Genomic DNA, 24,110 nt, shown 5'->3' on the forward strand with positions numbered 1-24,110 from the left:
GGTATCATATTTTGTTAAAAGCTTTTTATACATCTATTGAGATGATCATATGGCCTTTCTGTTTTAGTCTATTGTATGATAAATCACACTGAATTTATATAAAATTAATATTATTTCTTCCCTAAATGTTTAGTAGAATTTATCAATGAAGCCACATGTACCTGAAATTTTACTTGTGGAAAGGTTTAACTAGAAATACAATCTATTTAATAGATAATAGGGCTATTCCAGTTATCTATTTCTTCTTGAGTGTTGGTAGTTTGGTAGCTGGTGTCTTCCAAATAATTTCCCCATTTTGTCTAAATTTTCACACTTACTGGCATGAAGTTGTTTATAATATTCTCTTATCTTTTTGATGTGTGTGAAAGCTGTCATGATGTTCAGTCTTTCATGTCTTATGTTGGTGATCTTGTCTTTTTTCTTGATTAGTCTGGTAGTTTTTAAATTTTATTCATCTTTTTAAGGAAAGAGCTTTTGGTTTGATCGAATTTCTCTTTGCTTTTCTGTTTCATTGACTTCTGCTCATTATTCTTTCCCTTCTGTATACATTAGTTTTAGTTTTCTTCTGTTCCTAGTTTCTTAAGGTAGAAGTAGAAGGTTAGATCATTGATTTGAGACTTGGTTATTTTCCAGTATAAACATTTAATGCCATTAATTTATCTCTAAGCACTTTTAGCTACTACATACCATTGACTTTGGTATATTGTCATTTTTTTCAGTTCAAAATATTTTCTAATTTCCCTTGTGATTTTTAAATTTGACTCCTGGGTTTTTAAGAAGTGCATTATTTAATCTTCTAATATTTGAGGATTTTCCAGATATCTTTTTATTTTTTATCTCTAGTTTAATTCTAGTATGGTCAAATTAAAGACTATATGATTTTATTTTATCACAATATATTAAGACTTTATAGTCTAGAATATGGTCTTATCTTGGCCAATGATTTATATACACCTGAAGACAATGTGGATTGTGCTGTTGTTGGTTAAAGTGTTCTAGTAATGTCAGTTAGATTGAGGAGGTTGATGGGATTGTTCAAGTCACCCCTCCTGATTTTTAGTCTACTTTTTCTATCAATTAGAGAGACAAGAATGCTTAAATTTCCAACTATAGGTGTGGTTTTGTCTATTTCTCCTTTCTTTATATCAACTTTTGCTTCATGTATTTTGAAGTCTATCAATAAATACATGTACATTTACTTTTTTTTTTTTTTGAAAAATTGATCCCTTTTTCATTGTAAAATCCCTCTTATCCCTGGTAATATTCCTTGTTCTAAAGGCTACTTTGTCTGATATAGTCACTCCAGTTTTGTTTTGATCAGTTTTTTCCTGATATATCTTTTTTTGTTCTTTTCCCTTTAACACACTTGTGTCTTCATATTTAAAGTGTGTTTCTTGCCGACAGTGCATAGTTAGGTCTTGCTTTAAAAAAAAAAAAAAATCCAATGTGATTATCTCTGCTTTTTAATTGAAGTTTTTAGGTATACTTAATGTAATTATTGATATGATTGAGTTTAAGTCTACTATCTTGCTGTTTATTTTCAGATTGTCTCATATGTAATTTGTTCATGTTTTCCTCTCTGCCTTACTTTGTATTAACTGAATATTTTTTATGATCTCACTTTATCTCCATTGCTGGCTTATTATCCATATGTCTTTTATTTTTTAGTGGTTGCTCTATGATTTAAAATATACATTTTAACATATCAAAGTCTGCCTTCTAATAATATACCACTTCATGTACACTATAAAAAAACTTATATATTCAATTTTGTACCTCTTGTCCTTTGTGATATAATTGTCATATATTTTACCTCTACATTTTATAAATCCAGCAATACAGTGAAAATTTTTTGCTCTAAACAGTTAACACTTTTAAAGAGACTTCAAAAATAAGTACAAAATTTGTTGCAATTTACCCCCATATCTACTATTCCCAGTGCTTTTTATTCCTTTGTGTAGATCCAGATTTATATCTAGTATCATTTTACTTTTTCCTGGAGAACTTCCTTTAAAATTTCTTGCAGGCAAATCTGCTAGTGATGACTTATCTCAGCTTTGATCTGAAAAAGTATTTATTCTGCTTTCATCTCTGATTGATATTTTTGCTTGATGTAGAATTCTGGGTTGGCAGGTTTTTTTCCTTTTCAGTACTTCAGGCCATTGTTGTCTTCTGGTTTGCATAATTTATGACAAGAATCTGCCACTTTGTCTTTCCTTTTTGTGCAATGTCCTTTTCCCACTGGCTGCTTTTAAGATTTTATCACTTGTTTTCAGCAATTTGGTTATCATGTGCCTTGGTAGGGTTGGTGTTTACTGGAAATTCAATGCTTTTTTCTTGGATCAGTTAGTTTATAGGTCGCACCAAATTCTGAAGGCTTTTGACCATTTCTTTAAAATATTTCTTCTGTGTTTCTCTTCTTTTTGGGGACCCCAGTTACATATATGTTAGATGACTTGTTACTTTCCTACAGGTCACTGATGCTATGGGTTTTCTTTTTTTAATCTTTTTTCCCTCTTTGCTTTATTTTGGATATTTTCTACTTCTATTTCTTCAAATTCACTGATCCTTTTGATGTATCTGTTCATCTCATTTATTATATTTTTATTTCAGTTATTGTATGTTGTCATTTATTTAAGTTTTATTGGGGTCTCTTTTCTGTCTTCGTTTTTTAATCTTTATCATGTAAATGTTTTTCTGTAAATTCTTGAGCATATAGTACATTGGCTATAGTAGTTTTACCATTCCTGTATGCTAATTCCATTATCGCTGTCATTTCTGAGTCATTTTCTAAAGATTGATTTTTCTCCTGCTTATTAGTTATTATTTTTCTCTTTTTTGCATACCTTGTGGGGTTTGTTTTTGTTTCTTGTTTTTTGTTTTGAGACAGGGTGTTGCTCTGTTGCCCAGAGTAGAGTGCAGTGGCACTATCATGGTTTGATGCAGCCTTGACCTACCAGGCTTAAACAGTCCTCTCACTTCAGCCTCCTGAGTAGTTGGTAACAGAGCTGCACACCACTACACCCAGCTTATTTTAGAGATAGGGTCCCCCTATGTTGCCCAGGCTGGTTTCCAACTCCTGGGCTCAAGTGATACTCCTATCTCAGCCAAAGTGCTGGGATTACAAGCATGAGTCACTGCACCTAGCCCTATTTTATTAGATGCTAGACATAGTTAATTTTACTACTATAGCCACTGATTTCTTTTTGTATTCCTTTAAAGAGTGTTGTACTTTGTTCTGGTATACAGTTAAGCTAATTGGAATCAGTCTGATTATTTCAGGGCTCGCTTTAAGATCTCTTAGGGTAAGTCTGGCACTGCCTTTTGTCTAGGGCTAATTTAGCCTCACCGTGAATGTGATGCCTTTCTGAGGACCCTACTTGTTGCTTTGTATACAATCATGCATCACTAAACAATGGGGATACAGTCTGAGAAATGGACTGTTAGGCAGTTTAGTTGGGCAGACATCATAGAGTGTACTTACACTAACCTAGATGGTATAACCTACTACATACCTAGGCTATATGGTATAGCCTATTGCCCCTAGGCTACAAACCTGTACAGCATATTACTGTATAGAATATTGTAGGCAATTATAACACAATGGTAATTGTTTGTGTATCTAAACATAGAAAAGGTACAGTAAAAATATAGTATAAAAAATTTAAAATGGTATACCTGTATTAGGGCACTTATCAGGTATGATGCTTGCAGAACTGGAAGTTGCTCTGGGTGAGTCTGTGTAAGTGGTAAGTGAATATGAAGGCCTGAGACATTACTGTACACTAGTATAGACTTTATAAACATTGTACACTTAGGCTATACTACAAAATTGTTTTTTCTTCAATAATAAATTAATTAACCTTAGCTGACTGTAACTTTTTTGCTTTAGAAACTTTTTAATTTTTGCAACTTTTTGACTCTTCCAGTAACAGCTTAAAATACAAATACACTGTCATTGTACAGTTATAAAAATATTTATTTACATCCTTACTCTATAAGTTTTTCTATTTTAAAAAAGGGGGTTTTGGGGTTTTTTATTTTTAAACTTTTTTAAAAAGTAAGACACAAACACACACGTTAGCCTAGGCCTACATCAGGTTAGGATTATCAATATTACTGTTTTCCACCTCTACATCTTGTCCCACTGGAAGGTCATCTGGGGCAATAACATGCATGGAGCCACCATCCTCCATGATAACAATGCCTTCTTCAAGAATACCTTCTGAAGGACCTCCTTGAGGCTGTTTTACAGTTAACTTTCCTTTTTTTTCTACATAGAAGGAGGACACTCTAAAATAACAGTAACTGGTAAATACATAAACCAATAATAACATGATCACTTATTACCAAGTATTGTGTGCTGTATATAATTATATGTGCTATGGTTTCATAGGACTGGCAGCACAGTGGGTTTGTTTATACCAGCTTCACCACAAACATGTGAGTAATGCATTGCACTACAATGTTAAGATGACTGTGATGTCACTGTGTCACTAGGTGATAGGAATTTTTCATCTCCTTTATAATCTTATGAGACCACCATCTTATACGCCATCTGGCATTGGCCAAAACATTGTTATGCAGCACACAACTGTATCATGAAGTCTGTTCATTCTCACCTGGGAATATGAACTCTTCCCAGCTCTGGAAATCATTTGGCTTAGTGCTTTGCGATGGTTCTTTCTCCAGTCTTACGGAGTTTCGTTCCTTGTATGTGAAAATCCGTATTTTGCCAGAGCTCTTTAAGTGGATCCCCTTTCAGATAGCCAAAACTCTTTCTGGCATTGTGCCTGCACATTCTAGCTGCCTCAGTCATCTTGAACTCGAAGAATTCTGGGCTCTGTTTGGGTTCCCCTTCCCTGTGCTGCAGCCTGGAAATTCAATGCAGGCAGTAGGGTAGAGAAATTGTAGGGGTCTCTCATTTGATTCACCTCTCTCAAGGATCATAGTACTGTGTTGCCTTTTGTCCAATGTTTAAAAATATTTGGTTCATGTATTTTGTATGACTTTCTAGTTGTTTAAGACAGAAAGATAAATCCAGTTCTTTTTATCATGGCTGAAAGCAGAGGTGGCAATATGCACTTGCATTATCCTTATTTTAGAGGAAACTGGGGGCACAGAGAGATTAAGCAACATGCCCAATATGACATTATTCTTGAGTGGTGGAGTCCAAATTTGAGCCCTGGTCAGCAGTCTTCACTAAGTCTGTCTTGTTCACTGCTATATAACCATATACAGCAGCTGGTACATGGATTTGGTACTCAATAAATGTTGTTGAATGAATAAATGACCAATTTGAAGGTGCTCAGCTTTTCTTATACTACACCCTGGTTGTGTTTAGGTTTATATAAGTGCACCTGAATGGTCCATTCTGATTAGCAAGTCCTAGGGTCTCTAGGCCCCTACAAATACTTTTTTACTTACTCCTCCGTCTACCTTGCAGACACTTCTGTGTGTAAGCAGCAGCTGCTGCCTTCTAATACCAAATCTGCTGTCTGGCTCCCACATGGAAACATATCATTTTAATCATGTACTTTCAAGCCAGGAAGTAAATTTGCATTACAAAAGTCAAATTCCTTTCCCTGGTGGTAGCCATGCAAAAGACTTGGCCACTTTTTCACTCTAGTCCAGGGAATAAATTCTAGAAGTAGGAGCCCATCTTAGTCAGAGTTAGGGCCACATAAAAAAAGCAAGAAGGTCATCTGGCATAGACCACTCCCTGCTTCCTGACCTACATTCTTTGGGATGCTGATGGAAAGGGAGCCAGAATTATCTCTCAGCGGTCCCCTCATCCAGAACCATAGGTCTGTTCACGACGATGCCAGAGCAATTGATTAAAAATTATATGCCCATTTCCACATCTGCATAATTTTGCATATTTATTTAATGGACAAATAAACTCATTTGGATTCTCTCATTCTCTTTCTTTCTGTTCTGCTTTTGATGTATCATATGGGTCTGGCTCAGCCTGGGTAAATGACCAGTTCGGTCTTCGTTCTACAGGGGAAATGGGTTCTTGTTACGAGACCTCCAGAAGCTGTCCTGGTCCAGTCTTCCAGAATTCACTCCTTTGCACCACAACCCAGGAAGTGTGGCCTGGGCAATGTCCCGGTTAGCTGAGGTCTGTGCCTGGCTAGGGAGTGTGGAGGAAGTGAAGGGGATGAAAGCGGGGGTTGCTTGTCAGGAAGATTTCAGGTGGACAGGTTGTCGGCCGCTCCGCAGATGAGTATCTCCCCAGGAACTAAGCTGCTGTCACTGTGGGTAATTGGATTCCTACTCCCCAGCAGAACAGGCACCAGTAACCTTTAGGATTAATTACTCCAGTCGACCTCAGCTGCCTGCTCTGGCTGGTTGTCCTCCCCGCTCTTGATCAGAAAGCCCCAGGGGCTCAATGTCGGGCATTGGATATTGGGACAGGAGTGTGAGCTGGAGACTTCTTGATCTGAGCCTTGAGAGAGTGTTCACGTACATTTGCAAAGGCACTTGAGAATGATGCTGTGCTTCACCTTTAAGGAAAGGCCATTCCGTGCCCTCGGGTGAGGTTAGGGAGCTCTTCTGTGGATGGCAGTGCAAAGTCAAAAGCCGTTCTAAAGAGGAATGCCAAGCTGTCAACCTTCTCTCCACCAGGTCCTCTGAGAGGGAGGCAATGGCTTGCTCCCACCTAGAGAGAGAGTTTGGGAGGTTCTTATGGCAAAAGGCTACAGCTGTGGCTTCCAGGCCACTGAAAATTTATTCCTGCTGCATTTGCTCCCCAGAATGTAGAACCTAAGGTAGGGAGATAGGGAGACACTGCAGTGGCATCATCCTGGGTGGCGCTGAGTGTGTGTGATCCGTTGGAATAGTAATGGCTAATATCTATGGAGTTCTTACCATGAGGTGAGCATGCATTAGCTCACTCACTCCTCACAATGGCCCTACAAAGGATGTGGTATTATAATCCCCATCTCATAAAGGTGAAAACAGGGCTGAGAGATGTTAATCGCAGAGAGCCCACATAGCTGCTAACTGGCAGATCTTCAAAGCATAGTGTATTTGTTACCAGGCTTCACTGGTTCTTGTCCTTGGAGGTCTTGGCAATGGGACTTTTCCTTTTCTGTTTCTGGGCTGGGGGGAAGGAAGAAGCAATGACCATGGTGACACTAGGTTCCGTAATCTTTGGCCCATCTCGGCACGGAAAAGAACTAACTCTCATGTATCCTTCATATGTATCACGTGACAATTACCACCTTGAAAGGCCTTTTGCTTTTTCTGTGTTACCATTTGCTGTTTGGTTCTCCCTTCTCATGCTGATCAATAACCCATCAGTCAGCAAAGAGACATTCACATGGACAAAATGTCCCTCTGACTCTCCATCCCTTGGCCGAGATTAGGCGGGGCACCTTCACTGTGCCCCCCTCAATAGGGTCCTCGCGCACTCATCTTTATTCCGCCCAGCTCCGGCAGTTGGCAGTGAGCAGTGTGTCATGATGAGACGTTCCTGGAAAGCCTGATTGGCCACTCATTTGTTTCCACTGCCACCTCCCCACCCCCCAGATGGCAGTGGATGTTGCCATGACAACATAATGGGATGCAATCACACCTATTGTGGGGCAGGAATGTTGACTGCATGAAAGAGCGTGTGTGGGGCCAGGGAGAAGATGAGAGAAACATAGACCTTCTTGTGCCCAGGAAGAAAGGAAGTTAATTCAGAATTGAGGATCCTGCCTTCTGAATTTTAAGTTCCCACCTGATGCCTGTAAAAACTATTTATTACTTGCCAGCTCACATTATTCTCCTACTGTCACAGTCTTACAAAAAAAAAAAAAAAAAGGCACAAGACCAGAGTTTTGGACTCATTTTGAAACAGAACTTAGCCTCCAAGATGAGAAATTCCTCACTGCTTTAGTTTTATTTATTCCTTTCTTGTCTGCCCCACTCCTTCTCCCTTTCATACACATCTCCCCAATAGCAAGACCTCCACAAAGTTGGGGAAGGGAATGGGTGACATTTCTATGATAGTAGAAGAGTTCTGATTTCTTCATTTTTGAGACCAAAAAAGTGTTGAATTAAGTCAAGGAAATACTCAAGAGAAGCAAATTCATCATCAAATTGGAATGTCACTGGAACACAGGAGAGAAGTAAGTTGGGTGGAGGGAGGGGGCCTGGGCAGGAACTGGGAAAGAGCATTTCTGAGCAGGGGTGACAGATTGGGGACTCCAGTCCAAAGACCTAACTGTGAATTTTAGTCTTGCTACAACCCTTAGTGTTGTTACGAATAAGACTTCTAAAGTCAGAGTCCCAGGTTTTGTTCCTGGCCCTGCCACCTACTAGCTTACAAGTGTAAACTTGGGCAAGTTACCTAACATTTATTTGCCTCAGTCTGGGCTGGAGGAGGACTAAATGAGTTTGTTCAGAACATTCCAAAAGGGTTTGCTGTTATTTTTACTGTGCAACTGGAGCAAGTTATTTTGCCTCTCTGAGCTTTGATTTACTCACTAGTAAATGGGAATTATATTTGCCTCACAAGCAAGGATTTGTGAGGATTAAATAAGTTAATGTATGGAAAAGTGCCCAGCTGCTTTCCAGACATATAATAGGTGCTAAATAAATGTCAGTCAAATCTTGATCTATATCCAAGGGAGAAAGGAGAAGAGTGACTCTTAAAACCCTCAGCTACTCATTCTTTTGTCTCATCCCACACAAATATAAACTTGATGGGCAAGTCTTCATTTTCTCTGGTCATCAAGTATTTGTGATTGCTGAACTGACCTGGATGTTGTGGGGAGTCCAGCAGTCTGCAGGGAGTGCCCTACCTCAGAGTGTTTTCAGGGAAACCAAGGGAAAAGGAACAATGCAAGTGAAGCTATTATGTCGGCATTGGGAGCTGCAGGCTCCTCTGCAGTGGGGAATAGTCCTTGGTCTATACAAATATTAATTGAGTAAGTGAATGAATGAATTTCAAGCAGAAAGACAGTGAATGACTAAGACAGGCAGTGTATTCTGGAGACACTGCAGAGAGGCAGAATCCAGTGAGTATTAGAATGGTTAAAAGGTGGGTAGAGGAGCTAGGATTTGAGCAGGCTTTTATGGGGTAGACAGAATACTTGCAAGCTGCTTGTTTTCATCAGGGCTCTGCTCCTGGCACAGAGTCTCCAGAAGAGAGGGATCTACAGCTTCCCTTTCCAGTCCACTGGCGTGTCCTAAGCCCTCTTAGGTGCTATGCTCACAGTGTATATGCACATAGGAGGAATACAAAGGACAAATATTAATCAGCTATCTATTGCTGCATAACAAAATTCCCCCAAAACTTAGCTACTTAAAACAACAAACATTCATCATCTTACCGTTTCTGTGGGTTAAGAACGCAGACATCGCTTAGTTGGGTGCCTCTGGCTCAAGAACCCTCACGTGATTGTAGTCAGGATGTCAGCCACAGCTGCAGTCACCTAAAAGCTTGACTCACATGGTTGTGGGTTGGTCTCCATTCCTCACCATGTGGCCTACTTCTTGTCCTGACAGCTGACAGCTGATCCAAGGGCAGTTGATCTGAGAGAGGCCACCAAGATGAACGTCACAGTCATTTCTGCCATATTAGGTAGAAGCAAGTCAACAAGTCCAGCCCACACACAAGGGCAACACACAAGATGTGAATACCAATAGGATATGGTCTGAGAGTCTTCCCCTTTGTTGTTTTATACACACATAAAGAAAACGTTGCCTTCTAATTCTTCTGCATCTGAAGACAACATCTGGGACTCCCTGAGCACACCCCAGCAACAAGTCTGTTCTCTCATGGAGATCAGTTCATCAATCTCTACTGCGCACTTGTGCCGCATGAAGTGTGGCAGGTGCTGCGACAGCTGGCTGAACACATGGGAACAGGAGCCCAGGATTGGGGGACAGCAGGGACGGAATGAGGGTAGAGATGTCATCCCATTGAGCAAATTCTGGACCAATCCTGAAGGACGAGAAATGTTAGCCAGAAGAGGGGAGTGGATGTTTTAATCTGCAGGGACAGTGAAAGCAAGACCTTAGAGGGAAGAAAGGTGTGGTGTGTGGGGACAAGAAAGGCTTCAGTATTATTATACTCAATTAATATTTGTATAGACCAAGGACTATTCCCCACTGCAGAGGAGCCTGCAGCTCCCAATGTCGACATAATAGCTTCACTTGCATTGTTCCTTTTCCCTTGGTTTCCCTGAAAACACTCTGAGGTAGGGCACTCCCTGCAGACTGCTGGACTCCCCACAACATCCAAGAAAGGCTTCAGATGTTGGAGTATGGAAGTCCGGAGAGCATGGGAAGCTTGAGAAACAGTGGGCAGCTGGTTCCCTAGTTTTCTTTGGATCCATCTTGATAGCTGTGGTCAGACTGGATTAAGGAGTGGATGCTTTTTGCGCAGATCTAGAATAAGGAAAGAATGAATGATCAGCACAACCTGATCCCCCAACCCCAAAAGTTGGGATCAAGGGGATATCTCTGAGCCCAGGGTAGAGAGGAAAAGCAAGGTAGAAGAAGCAGTGTCCTGAGAGAGAACCAGGTCCAGCCTAGGGCAAAATTTAAAAATCGAGTTGCTTATTTGGCTTGATAAGACAGGAAAATAGTTATATTTTGTTTTATTTTAAAAATACATATATAGTGATTCTAGGTGTCACGTATTACAAGTAAATGACAACTGCCAAATAAATGATGCTGACACGAAATGGCAGGAGGCCAGAAAGGATGGAAGCGCCTCTTCTGGAGTGGTCTGGACAGTGGGAAACTTTACATGGTCCTTACAACATGGGCCAGATGGTTGCCAGGTAACACTCTGTGCTGCTTTCCAGGCAGGGGAGGTGGTGCAGATGTCCAGGTGTGTTCATAGTCACAAGTGCTGACCCCAGAGACTGGGGGTCTCTGCACCCCACAAGCACTTTAAAGCATCAGGCTCCATGTGTCTGTCTCTACCTTCCTTCACAGCCTGATAGCTCTGTCTCCAAACTAATGAGTCTAGGAAAGGAAAATTACTATACTCTTCCCATTGTATGCCACCCTTGAGAATGGGACTCCAGTGGCTGCTCTGGGGCTCACAGCCCCCAGGACACAGAGCTTAAGTGCAGAGAGAGCTTTGAAATGAAAGTCAAAACTTTGGGTTCTCCTAGTTCTCCACCCAGGTAGTTACGAGATTGCTGACAGCTCATCCAACTCACTCCCTCTCACAGAGCTTCAGGGTCCTCATCTGCAAAATACAGGGACCAATGCTGCAGGCGCATGGTCCAGTGTTCCAGCTGCACATTAGAATCCCATGGAGCTTTCCAAGATCAGGCATGCCCAGGCCCCAGCATGAAGGATTCTACTTTAAAGGGCCTGGGTAGGGCCCAGGCGTTACTGTTCCGTTAAACTGCCCAGGTGATTCTGATGCCCTGCTGGGGCTGAGACCCACTGGACCATGTGCTCACCAAGGCTCCTGAAAGAGGCGTTGATGGTTTCATACACGACTCCCAGAAGGGCTGCACGCCATAGTCACCTGAAGACGGATCAACACCAGCCTCCACCTCTCGAAGCAGAATCTCCAGGTCAGAGTGAGACCCACAAATCTGCATTTAAGATTGTCCCCCAAGGAGTTCTGTTGCTGCAGACGCATGCTCCAGTGTTTCGTAAACACCAGATGTCCTTACCGGGTACCAGAGCTGGAAAACTTGAGTGCATCCACTCTGCCCCTTACCAGGGATCTTTGTGAAAGCACCGAGCCTCTCTACTCTCATACTGAGTTAGAGTTCCAGCAGTTCCTCACAGGGCTGCGGTGATCAGCTGAGTGCTGGTACAGCGATATTGTTGTTGTTATTATTTCCCTGCTGCCTGGGTGTTCTGGGTGCGTGTCTCCCATCAGCGTCTCCTGCTCTGCTACCTCTTTGGGTACAGCACACAGTGCTGTGTGGTCACAGATGCTTAATCAAAGGGTGCGCATGGAGATAATGAAGACCTGGGCCTGCTCTGGAGTGTGCCTCAGAAATCCACTCAAAGAACAAGACCACGCAGTTTCTAAATCAGTCATTTGGGCTGGTTTAGCATGAAAGGCTCTGATGAGCCGGGACTGATTCATCCATTCTCAGTGTTCTGGGGAGGCATGGGGAAGAGCTCTCTGAGAATGCCATGGACTTCCGGCGTGAATAACACAGCCTGTCTCCCTCTCCGTCACTGACAGGGCTGCCCCCTCTGCAGGTGGCCTGGAGTGGCCAGGGCAGAGGGACATGATCCCTGCTTGGCCAGTTGGGAGCCCACGAGGGTGGCAGCCCAAGTGCATCCTGAATCTACCTCCACAGAGTCAAGCCCCTGTCTCCTCCCTGCTCCACTGTGTGAGGTCGCCATGGTGACTTCCTGTCCCCAGTATGTCAGTGCTCTATCAGAGCCAATCGGTGGCAGGTGCAGATAAGGGTCTCTAAGCAGAGGCGGCTGTCACGCAGCCTGCCGTCGCCACCAAGCGTAGCATCGATTCTCGCCTGTGCCCGTGCCCACAGAGGATGAGGGAGGCTGGGGGAGGAGGGAGCCCTTTCTATATTTAGCTCCTGCACTGGGTACGTCCCAGTGGACAGCTTTGAAAGAGGCTGACTTCCAGCTCAGCATGGGAAGGCTTAACATTCCTCAATTAGGCACACTCACGTGGGGCTGTGTTTTGCCCATAGAGAGGGTTAAAAGAAAACAGGCAAAAGGTAAAGCAAGAGGGAAGAGAACAGCAAAGCTAAGCTGATTTATAGCAACTAGGAAAGCTGCCCCTAAACGGTTCCTCCACCCACCCACCCCCAACCCCACCCCTAGGCCTTGGGGACAGTGGAGGGAGGTTGGCCCAGTGGGTGCTGGGAAGGGCGACAGGAGCATCAAAATAGGGGGTCCTCTCGGTTGTTTAGCAGTCGGCTTAGTCCCTTAGACCAGAGGCAGAGCCTAGGGCAACTGACCCTTTGCCCCAGGTCCTAGAGTAATGGCCCTTTGGCAGGACTCCACCATCTGGGAGGGGTGCAGCGGGAACTCTCAGGTTGCTGGAAATTGAGGTTAATGGACAAAAAAAAAAAATCCCTCCAAAGAGACATGAAAGGGATTCAGCACACCAGGGGAGCCAGAAGGCCAACAAATTATTTATTTGCCTGAATTCACCAGGTAATTGCTTGTCCTTCTGCTCACTTCTGCTACCCAAGCTGTGGCCCATCCAGTGGCCTGGACTGAGCTCCCTAAGCCTGGACACTGTAAGATAAGAGAGACCAGGAAAAAGGATCAAGGTTCTGGCCTCCCAGGGCTCCTAAGCTCCCAGAACACAGGCATGAAAGAGAGAGCGAAGGACAGACCTGGAAAGACTCATGCAAATCAGCATCCTATGAACTGGCTGAGGGGCAGGGAGGAGCGGCCCATGGGTCTGGGGGCTGTGACTGAAGGCAGATGACCACCTGGCTCTGGCCTCAGGCCCTCTCCCAGCCAGTCAGTGTGGGGAGTACGCAGCCAGCCTGGCATTCTTTCAGAGATGTCGGCAATGCCAGGTGAGGGCTTCAATGCAAGATAATTCTCATTGTTCAAATTCTGCTCAAATGCGGCAGTAGATGCAAATCACCCTGCTGCTTAATGAGCAGATTCAAAGATCAGAAATCAATGGCTTCTCCCCTGAAACCTTCACTCTGCAGCATCACTCTGAGCCTGAGCAGAGAAGCATCTTTCAGAGGCTTGACCACAGCCCAGGACATACTGAGTGGGTGCTGTCTCCAGGAGGCTAGGCTGGATGCTAGCAGGGACATTTAGAAAATCTTCCCTCCCCCCCTACATCAGTGTTGAATGTCACATGACCTTCCTCCGCCTCCCACCTGCTCAGCCTTTCCTGCTCTAACTTTAGCCTGGAGATAGTAAGTAGGCACCAAGGAAGGCTGGAGAAAGCAGCGACGTACTGGAACTGGTACTTCCCTTCTGCTTCTTTTGGTCTGATGGTCACCAGACTCTCAGGGAACAGTGAGCCAGGCTGAGTATATGTCCCAGACACTGGAGTCAGAGAGAAAGAGTTCTGCCTCTCTCTCTGGACAGCCCAGTTCTGCCCCAAAGCATATTGGATGAAAGAATCCCTTCTGGCCTTCAGAATCTGTTTTTGAGCTCCTACAGCCTGCATATATGTATGTAACACTTACACATGTGTGTTGACTATATATCCACATGTCTGTATATATGTAAATATGGATCTTTAAATATATATATTGAGCACCTACTATGAGCAAAGCACTCTGCTACTTTCACAAGTGTTCAGAATGAGCAGGGGAATATATGAAGGTACTAATCGTATTATTTACTGATGACCTAGTATGTTCCAGGCACAGTATTAGGTACTTGACATGCCTCACAACAACCTCAAGGTAGATATTGCTGTCCCTGTTTTGCAGGTGAGAAAACACAGGATCAGAAAGGTTAAATTTGCCCAGGGACGCAGCACTGGAAAGTAGCTGGCAAAGTTCAGATTGGAATCCGAAGGATCTCCTGGCCACAGACCTGTGGACCACTAGTTTTTAACACTAACCAGCAGTGGGCACATGAGACAGGTACATTCACAAACCCCTCCCATTACAAAGAAGTGAGGAAGCGGGGCTAGAAGAATCAAGTTGGCTCCACACAGGAGTGTGGTGTTAGGCACTGTGTCCTACCCGGGACCTGTGAGCATGGTGTTGGGGGCCTCTCTTAGCCACGCTCCCTGTGTTCCTCATCCGCACTCACCTTCGTCCCAGGGTGCCTTTCCTTCCACCAAATTGCTGTCTGTTGCTCCGGGCTCATTCAGTTGCCACTGGATATGGGTGTGGTGTTAAGTCACGTGCTCCTTACCTGCTCCGTCACTCCTTTAATCCCTGCACACTGGATTCTCTGACTTGCAGTACAATGCAGTACAAAGTGTCCCACGTATTAGCTGCCCAGAGGCCTGGACCCACCTTGGGATTGGCTGCCCCCTCACTGGTCATTTGAGCCCTGTTCCTGTCTCGGACCCACTGGCCAGATGCTGGGAGCAGGGATGCAGCATTCACCTGTGAATGAAGTGAGGCCGGAGGGGCTCTGGGAGATTCCGAATCCTCAAGCATTGTTGTGCTTTAGTAAGTAGACCACTGAGCACGTGGGATCTTGCTCAGCTTTTTTGCTGCCTGATGGAGTAGTTTGGGGTCCTCAACTTCTCCTGGCCTCAGTCTCAGCCGCAAAATGAGGCTCCACTTTCATTCAGATGATTTCTAAGTTCCCTTCTGATCAGGGCTGATGCTCCAAGATTCCTGGGAACCTTGGTGTGGGGACCATGGTGGGAGATGCCGCTTTCAGGGACTGGCCGGGTGGGGTCAACATGAGGTGCCCGTGGACAACCTGCTTCTCCAGCCTCCAGGTAGGAGAGGTCAGGTTGGGCTTTGGGACCCACATCTCTCAGAAAAAAGAAAGCATTCTTCCTAAACCCCTTCATCAAAAGTACTGGAAATGAGCCTCCCCACCACCTACAGAGGTGGCGCTCTGGGCTCGGTGCTCTGCTTCAGCATTTATTGTTCTGACCCATTTTCATGAGGTCTCATTCTTTAGTCTGGGAGCAGCTCACTGAATTCATCGTAAGTCTCACGGTCCCCAGTGCCTACCTAGGGGCCTGCCGCTGCACAGCCAGCGCCCTAGGAATATTTATTGAAGAAACACATGAAAGTTTTACTCCAGCCCTTAGAATGCAGGCTGAGTCTCTGGCTCCAGCTGGAAGGCATTTATGCTAATGAGTGTTGATCTTGCCTCTCCAAGTAGAAAGTAACTCCTTTAGGAAGGTAGCCTGACTTAATTCCTTTGCATCTTGCATGGGATCTCACCAATTCTGGGCACATAAGATGGGCTCAATATAAACTTGTTAAAATAAATGGAATGCAATATAACTCATCACCCTTTGGACTCCAGGGGCAGCTGCTAGATTCTTTGGGGCATGTCACTATTTAGCCTTAATTACCTACTTTTTATATTAGCTCTGGGAACCAATCTGACTGAATGATAAGATTTTGCTCCTGGATAATAGCTAACAATAATAACTACCTTATACTGAATTCATAATATGTGACATCGCTGTGATAAATTCTTTACTTCCCTCAACTCACTTAATCCCAATAACAATCCTTCTGTATTCATTTATTCATTCAACCAGTTTTGTTTTGTTTTGTTTTTTTAGATGGAGTTTCGCTCTTGTTGCCCAGGCTGGAGTGCAATGGCGTGATGTTGGCGCACTGCAACCTCCGCCTCCTGGGTTCAAGCGATTCTCCTGCCTCAGCCTCCTGAGTAGCTGGGTTTACAGGCGCCTGCCACCACACTCGGCTAATTTTTGTATTTTTAGTAGAGACAGGGTTCCACCATGTTGGCCAGGCTGGTCTCGAATTCCTGACCTCAGGTGATCCACCACCTTAGCCTCCCAAAATGCTGGGATTACAGGCGTGAGCCACTGCGCCTGGCCTCAACCAGTATTTTTTTTTAGCATCCATTGTTTACCAGGCACTGGGCATATGGAAGTATACAAGATAAACAGTTTTATTTTCCTCCTTTTACAGATGAGGAAATAGACTCGAGGAATCTCAGTAATTTTCCTATAGTCACAAAGCTCCTAACTGGCAAAACTGCATTCATCTACTTGTTTTCATAGTGTCAGGGAAGTGGTGCCCCTCTACAAACTCAAGTTTGTGGCTAGCTTGCAGGGTGGAGGCTGCTGTTCGGTTCCTTCAGAATCTAACAGTGACTTATGCAAATGGATATTTGGCAGGTAAGCACACTTGTCACTAGTACTTGAAATGCTCTCTCCTAGAGGTTTGGAAGACAGGTCCAGGGAAATTCTTCTGCACTGTAGTCTCAGATACAGCATCACTGGGGCTTTCCAGGGGAAAGTAAAGAGCCTTGAAGTGGGAAGGTGTCAGAGGGAGAGAAGGGTCTCTGCTTCTGGGTGGGGGTCTCTTCGGAGAGGTGTGGAGAAGGCAAGGGTGAGGTGCCCAGCAGCCCTGCATATCCATATGTCTTTATATATGTAGTGGCTAAGATAGGCCCCCAGCACCATGCTCACAGGTCCCAGGCAAGACACAGTGTCTAATACTGCACTCCTGTGTTGCACCAAGTTGAATCTACTACCCCTGCCTCCTCACTGCCTTGTAATGCCCCTGATCAGCGCCCATGATCATTCCCTGCTCTGGGCCGTGTTGCAGAGAGTCCTGGGAGGCACTGCGTGGATGTGTGGTTCCCCCAGGGACTCATAAGGAGCATGTGCAGGAATCTCCTTGTGAGTATCACACCCTTCCTTCTTAGTTGCTGGGGCTCACCCACACCTAAGTGCCACACACACACATATACCCAGGTGGCCAGACAGCTCACCTAGGAGTGTCCAGCTGTGTTCCCTGTCTTCCTTTGCAGCTGCCCTACGCTCACACACACACCCACGCTCATATGTGTACCTGAGTGCTCACACACACTCTATAAGGAAATGAAAAACAACTTCCCAGGTCTGACTTTTAAGGGGTGGCCTAGTGTACAGCTAATGGAATCCAGTCTCCTCACTGTGGCAGACCCCCTGTAGTTGGTGGAGGGATTGCGAAGTCACAGAAATTGCCATTAGGTTTTGATCTTAGGAGGCCTTTCTGCAGACATATCACTTCCATCACCTAGAGAAAGAGGCAGAAGGCCAGGGCCACCTCACCTCCCCCACCCCAGTCCCTGCCGCAGGCCAAGAAGCAGAACATAAAGCTGTTTTCAAATTGATGCTCATTGAACAGAAGGAAGAGAAGCAAAGATGGAAGGTAGAGGGACTGGCGTTGCCAGAGGGCTTCCCATGGACTGGACCTGGGTGCTTTACCTTAACTGTTTCATTGAATCCTCATGAGAAGCCCCTGGGGGATCAGTGTTACTATGAGGGCTCTGTGGAGTCACCTGCTGGAACAGTGATAAGCTAGGCATTGAGCCAGAAAGCAGGGAGGAGACAGAACAGAGGTTTGATAGTGACCCTTGGAGTCACTGTGAGGCTGTACTGTGAGCAGATCTTCAGCGAGAAGCACTGTGGAGTAAGGATGGAACCCAGATCTCTAGATCTGAGAGATTTAGAGAGTACTCCTGCCACAGCTGGTAGGAGGATGGGATAGGATTATGCCACCCTGTTCCTGGCACTGGTGGGACAGCCACTATCATTGATGATGGGGAAAAGAACAGTAAGATGGTGCTGAGCCCCAGCAATGCTTGGTCCCTAAATAGGAGAGGAAATGGGGTTGCCATGTTAGGCTGGTCTGTGGTCCTGCAGCTGAGGGACGGAGGCAGCTGTGGTCATAGGACTGTGTCCTCTACCCCCAACTTTGCCCCTGCCCTCTGTAGCCTCAGTGGAAGCCGTCTGGACCCCACACTGTGTGGTATCTGCTGCTTCCCCTCTTTCTGTCTCCCTTTCACCCTTTCCCTTGGACTCAACTTCAGGAGGGCAAGGCCTGTGCTTTGTGTACAGTTAAGGCACACTCTCAGTAAATAACAGTAAACACATGACTTTACTGCCCACGGGGCTGCTATATTTGAGTTTTCATTTAACTCAGCGCTTACTGAAAGTTTCCTTGTGCCAGACCCCAGGGACCAAGGGGCAACTCAACAGTTCTGGCCCTCAGGAAGCTTGTAGTCTCCCAAGGGAGATGACCACGTGCACCACCAATTGTAACCTTGTGCGGTCAATGTCAAGTGATGATCAGAATGATAAGGTCTTTTTGAGTACTGCACCTGTGCCAGGTATGTGGAGGTACAGGTGCTGAGCCATGGGGGAGCAGATATCTGGAGGAGGTAACCCTGGTAGGCAGATTCAAGGAGACCTTCTCAGAGCAGGCGATGGGCATTTTAAAATTCACTTTTGTTTCCCACCCAGAGGTAGAATCATGGTAAAGACAGGCTAAGGTAAGAGCTAAAATGAATAGAGTCCTTCACTCTCTAAGCATTCCAGGTGGATTGATTTATTTAATCCTCAAGCCCCTGAAGAATACTGTTGTGGTCCCTGTTTTACAGATGAGGAATCCAAGCCAGAGGACAAGGACCATGCGAAGGGTCATAGGTAAAGCGTTAAGCTGAGATGCAAACCTAAGCAGTTCAGTTTCGTGGGCTGCTCTTGTAGGATTGCCCAAGGACCGATGAGGCTGGAGAGGGAGAGAGACTGTGTTTATGGAAAGAAGGTGGTACTTGGAGGTAAGAAACCACTGGTGTCCCAAGGTGGCCTAAGGCATATTTGGAAATAAAAAGTATTTTCTCCTTTATGCCTGGCCTGTGTTTGTCCATCCTTCAGGTTCTAAATAAAATACGAGGTGAATTTCTGTCTCAAGAGCTGATTCTGGGGACTCACTCCTGCCCTCTCCCATGTGACATATGTACACATAAACCTGCAAGCCTGCTCCTGCACCTGCACCCAAGCTCCCCTCACCCACACGTGGATGATGTAGCTTCTTTCTGCACCCCGGACTTACACGTGAGCCCATCTGCCTTCAACTATCTCAGTCCACTGCCCTCAGACCTGCATGTCCTGCCCTACCTGGCCCCACATAGGCAGAAACACACGTATCCAGCTAGACACACTCTGCCCCTGTGCCCCCAGATACCCCACGCACATTCACAGGGCACCACACACCGAACTATCCAGCATGCACAGACGAGGCCTGCGTGCCTGACTGCCCCACGACAGGCACAAGCACCTCCGGAGGCAGCGAGGAGGAAGCCACAAAACCAGATGCAATGTCTGAAAGGACATCTGGGACTGAGGTCCAGGCTCCCTGCCAAGGGCTGAGTCCATGGTTTTCTGGGGTGAGCTGATTGGAAAGAGGGCAAACCATAGAGGGTGGGGAAGACCCCCTTCTCTTCTCTAGACTGTGAGGACCACCAGGGTGCAGAGAGGCAGGCCGCCCTGGGACTGTGGGACTGTCACAGCAACCCCAGGAAATCCTACAAACACTAAACGTGGGTGAGGACTTAGGAAAGTCCTGGAGTTCATGGGCAGGGCCAGCGCTGTAGGAGGGCAGGGGCTGGTGTCCATTCCCCTACTTGCACCAGGTGGACTGAGCACCTGCTCCTTGCCTGCCCATGTGCTAAGCCCTGGGAATACAACAGCGGACAAGACAGACCCCAGCCTGCCTTAAGGAGTTTGCAGTTTGCAGGAGTGGGGCAGTGATGGTGGTCATAATAGTAGTGACTAAGCCCCTCCTATGTGCCAGAACTCTATCACTTACACGTGTGGTATGTGTGTAACCCCTGTAACAACCCATAGGGAAGGTACTTATGATGGTGGAACTGAGGCACAGAGAGGTTAAGTAACTTTTCCAAAGTTTCACAGCTCATAAGTGAAGGAGCCAGTGTTTGGACCCAGGCAGTCTGAGAGCCCATGCTGTTAACCAGGACTTGATGATGATGCCTATGAAGGGGATGCCACCTTCCAGCTTGGCCTGACACTGTAGAGTTTGTACAGCATTTTAAACACACCTCCTTTTGCTCATTTGAACCTATCATTGTCTGCTGAGGTGGATCTCAACATTCCCATTTTACAGATGAGGAAGATACAGGTAGACATTTTAAATAATGAGCTCTCTACTAGACAGCTAACAGGTAGCCTCTAGCCCAGTTCTGTTGGGTCCACATGGCACGGAGCAGTTTCTGTCAGCACCATGTCCACTTGCCTCCTCTCTCTGGGCCTCAGGGTCCCCATTTGTAAAACAGGAAGAACCATGCCTGCTCCCTCCTGATTTCCAGAGAGCATGTCGTGTGGTATTAAGCAAATGGTATTAAAAATAAAATAGTAGCGTCAGTGAGCTGAGATCTTCTGGGTGAAGAGCCAGGAATAGGGGGTCAGTCCCCTCCTGTGTTCTCACCACCTCCAACTCAGAAGAGAAGCAGGTGCCCAACCACCACCCCACGCGGTCCGTGGACGGACTCGTAGCCGATAGGCCCGGGTTCCAGTTCTGCCCTGATGCGTAGTCACCGAGTTCTCACAGACGTCCCTCCGCTTCCGAGCCTCTGCTTCCCTCAGCACCGTGGGGCTGGTCACACCTGCCTCCTGGGCCTGTTATGAAGAGAAGTGAATGAACGCGTGTGGAGCGTGTTGCCCGCAGTCAGCTCTCGCATCCTGGCAGTCATTTAAAATTATCCTCCTTATTTTTATCTTAGTCCTGGAAGTGCTCAAGCCTGAGGGGATGGTAGAACTGCTTCCTGAACTTCTTCCTCCTGGCAGTGAACCAAGCTTTCTTCGAAGAAATCCTTTTCCACACTTGTTGTGGCCCCAGTTACAGGACTCGTCATACTCTTACCCCTAGGAGATCGCAGGAGGCTAGGACGCACCAGCCGGCTGGCCCTGGGAAGAGCTGGCAGCGTTTCCGCTGAAGCTTGCTGCCCACCCACTGCGCCCGAGGCCTGTTCCCCATCCAGGCCCCTGGCCCCCTCCAACCCCCACCGCGGACGCACTAGCGCATCCTGAGCATATGGAGAAGGGGTTACTCCGCAGCCCCCTGACTCATCCTGCCGCTGAATGCGCCTGGAAGGTGACTGGTCTAGGGAACATGCCAGTTTGCTATCAGGGCCTGATCACTGGGATGCAGCTCCCCGGGGACAAGAAAATGAAAACTATGACTAAACTGTCCTCCCACACGGGCTGTCATTAAAACAGTGCTCGCTATGTCACAGATATTTTTGCTTCGTCTCCAAATAATTTGTTCTTCCAACTTTAAAAAATTTCTTTAATTTGATTTTTATTACCCCTTCCTCCACCTCCCCATTTGGTGTGCACTTTGCTCTGTGAGGCCAAGGCAATGGAAAATGCATGGCGTTCTTGCCCAAGGGCCTCTCCCTGACCCTCAGATTTGGTAAAGGCAGAGAAGCCCCCAGGCAGTCTGGTCTACAGCCTGGTCCCACAGCTGGCTGAGATAGAATCATCCCTCCCTCCTTCCTCTTCGTCTCCCTCCTTCTCCTTCTCCCTCCCCACTTCTCCCTTCTCCCCTTCCTCTTCCTTTCCTTCCTTTCTCTCTCACCCTGTCGTCCCTTCTTTTTCCTCCCTCATGCTTCCTCCCCCTCTCCACGTCTCCCTCTCCTCCCTCATTTCCTCCTCCCCTTCCCTCCCCCTGAATCGTATCCCTTCCCTCTTTTCCCCTCTTTCTTCTCCTCCTCTCTGCACTTTCTTCCTCCTCTTCTCCCTTCTCCTCCTCTTTCCTCTTCCTCCTCTTCCTCTTCTTCCTCCTGCTGCTGCTCTGACTTCGGCTGAGGAGGAATCTCTTTGGGTATGTGTTTAGGAGAAAGAAATCTGTAGAAAGGTCAGCCTGGCACAGGGCAGAGGCCTTCCCTGCAGGCATAGTCCCCGTAGCCAGAGCATCTCCCCTTCTCTACACAAGTGGGACCGGATGACTCCTGGCCTGACGACCCTGCCGTTTGCAGCCTCTGCCAGCCCCAGCTAGGAGCTTCCCACATTGCCGTGGTGCAGCGCAGCCTGCTAGTCATCACGCCTGCCATCCTTCATTCCCGGGAAGAGAGTCAAACTGTTTACTAAGTGCCAAGTACTGTGCTAGGATCTGGGGTAGAGCCAAAAATAAGACCAAGTTCCTGCTCTTACATGCTGGTGATAGTGGGGGAGGGGGGCATAAAAAACACATAAATGTACAGATGACTAAGATAACGTCAAGCAAAGTGCCATAAAGGAGATGGAACAGGGTAGGGTGGGAGAGAAAGACAACTTTAAACCAGGGTCACCAGGAAAGGCCTCTCCGAGAAAGTGACTGAGGGCCTGATGCTAAGAAGTTAGCTCCACAAAGACCCAGGAGAAGAGCATTCTAGGTGGAAAAAGAGCACAGAACACAGCCAAAGCCTCATAATGGGAATGAGCTTGGCCTGTATGAGGGAAGGAGGGAGGCCATGAGGCTGGAGCAGAGTGAACAAGTGGGATAAGGCAGAGGCATGTGGAGTTGAGAAGAGCCCTCGACCACACCACGCAGCCCTCATTCATAGGCTGGGGGAGATTTAGGCTGTATTTTAGGTGCAGTGGAAAGCCACTGGAGACTGTGCAGCAGTTGGCTGATTTGATCTTGTTCATGCTTTAAAAGCTCACTCTGGCTGATGTGTGGAGGATGGATTATGGGGAGCAGGGGGACCAGAGAGCCCCAGGAGAAGGCCAAGTGCAGTATCTGAGTGATGGGGGCATGGACCTTCTTCTCTTCTGTCCTCCCCTCTCCCTCAAGCTGCGGGGAACTCAAACCTACTGTGTCCAGATGAAGCTCTTGGTTCTTATCTCTCCAAATCTGATCTTATCCCCATGTCAGTGACAATACCGTTAACCCAGTTGCCTGGGTCAGAGACCGATGGCTTTACCTCAAGCCCATCTCAAGCCTGATCCCTTCTCACCGTGACTCCTGTCACTTGGGCCCTGGGTTGTTCACCTGCGATAGGTCGAGGAGTTGCTAGGCTTCCTAAGAGAAGGGCTGGCCCCAGGGAGCACCTAACAGAGGGTGAAGCACAGCATAGGGGCAGGAAAGTCGTGCTGAGTTTTCTAGCCTTGCCTGTACTGTAGAAATGACCTCATTTACACGTGAATTCCTTAAAGAGTTAAGGAATTTTCAAAAATAACCCCTACCTTCTCCAGCTGCACCTCCACAGCCTGCGCCCAGCACGCAATAGTCCCGAGTCTCCTACCGAGACCATCATTCTTCTAAGACTTCCTCCGTATTCCGCATTCCCTGAACACCTCCTGAGGGCCTTCTCCCTGCCCCCACCCTGGCTCCCAGCAAACTCCTAGTCATCCTTCAGGCCCCAACTCAAATGTCACCTTCTCTGTCTAGTGTCCCAGACCCCACATTCCCTCTCTCAGCCGTCTGTCCAGGCAGAGTTCACAACTTCCCACTTGGTACTCTGTACTTGCTAGGCTGCCATAGCCTTCATCAACTACATCATTATTTATTGTAATTATGTGTTTGCCTGCCTATCTCCTGCTTCTGGACTGTGAGCCTTCAGAGGGTAGGGATGGTCTTCTTTCACCATCTTCCTGCCCTCAGCCAGCTCAGCCCAGAGCATCTGCTCAATAAGCAGCTGTTGACACAGAGCCTTCTCTTCTGGTCATCTCTTAAGCAAAAAGCCAAGCTATGTAATCACTTTTGCAAGTCCAAGGTGAGCAAAAC

At 46.3% G+C, this 24,110-nt stretch overlaps 1 protein-coding gene and 1 long non-coding RNA gene across 3 annotated transcripts in view; one reads left to right on the forward strand and one right to left on the reverse strand.

Moving 5' to 3' along the window:
• The window catches only part of KCND3 (potassium channel, voltage gated Shal related subfamily D, member 3), a 215,429-nt gene that overhangs the window by 74,220 nt on the left and 117,099 nt on the right, over window positions 1–24,110 (forward strand). The gene's annotated exons all lie outside the window — the stretch shown is intronic.
• LOC105505357 lies at window positions 5,857–7,102 on the reverse strand. The gene is made up of 4 exons (XR_001000735.1): window positions 7,043–7,102; window positions 6,874–6,917; window positions 6,473–6,664; window positions 5,857–6,000 (listed from the first exon to the last, which is right to left on the reverse strand). It is a non-coding gene; the product is annotated as an uncharacterized LOC105505357 (long non-coding RNA).

This window comes from Colobus angolensis, unplaced genomic scaffold, assembly GCF_000951035.1.
Source record: "Colobus angolensis palliatus isolate OR3802 unplaced genomic scaffold, Cang.pa_1.0 Scaffold124, whole genome shotgun sequence".
Taxonomy (NCBI): Eukaryota; Metazoa; Chordata; class Mammalia; order Primates; family Cercopithecidae; genus Colobus; species Colobus angolensis.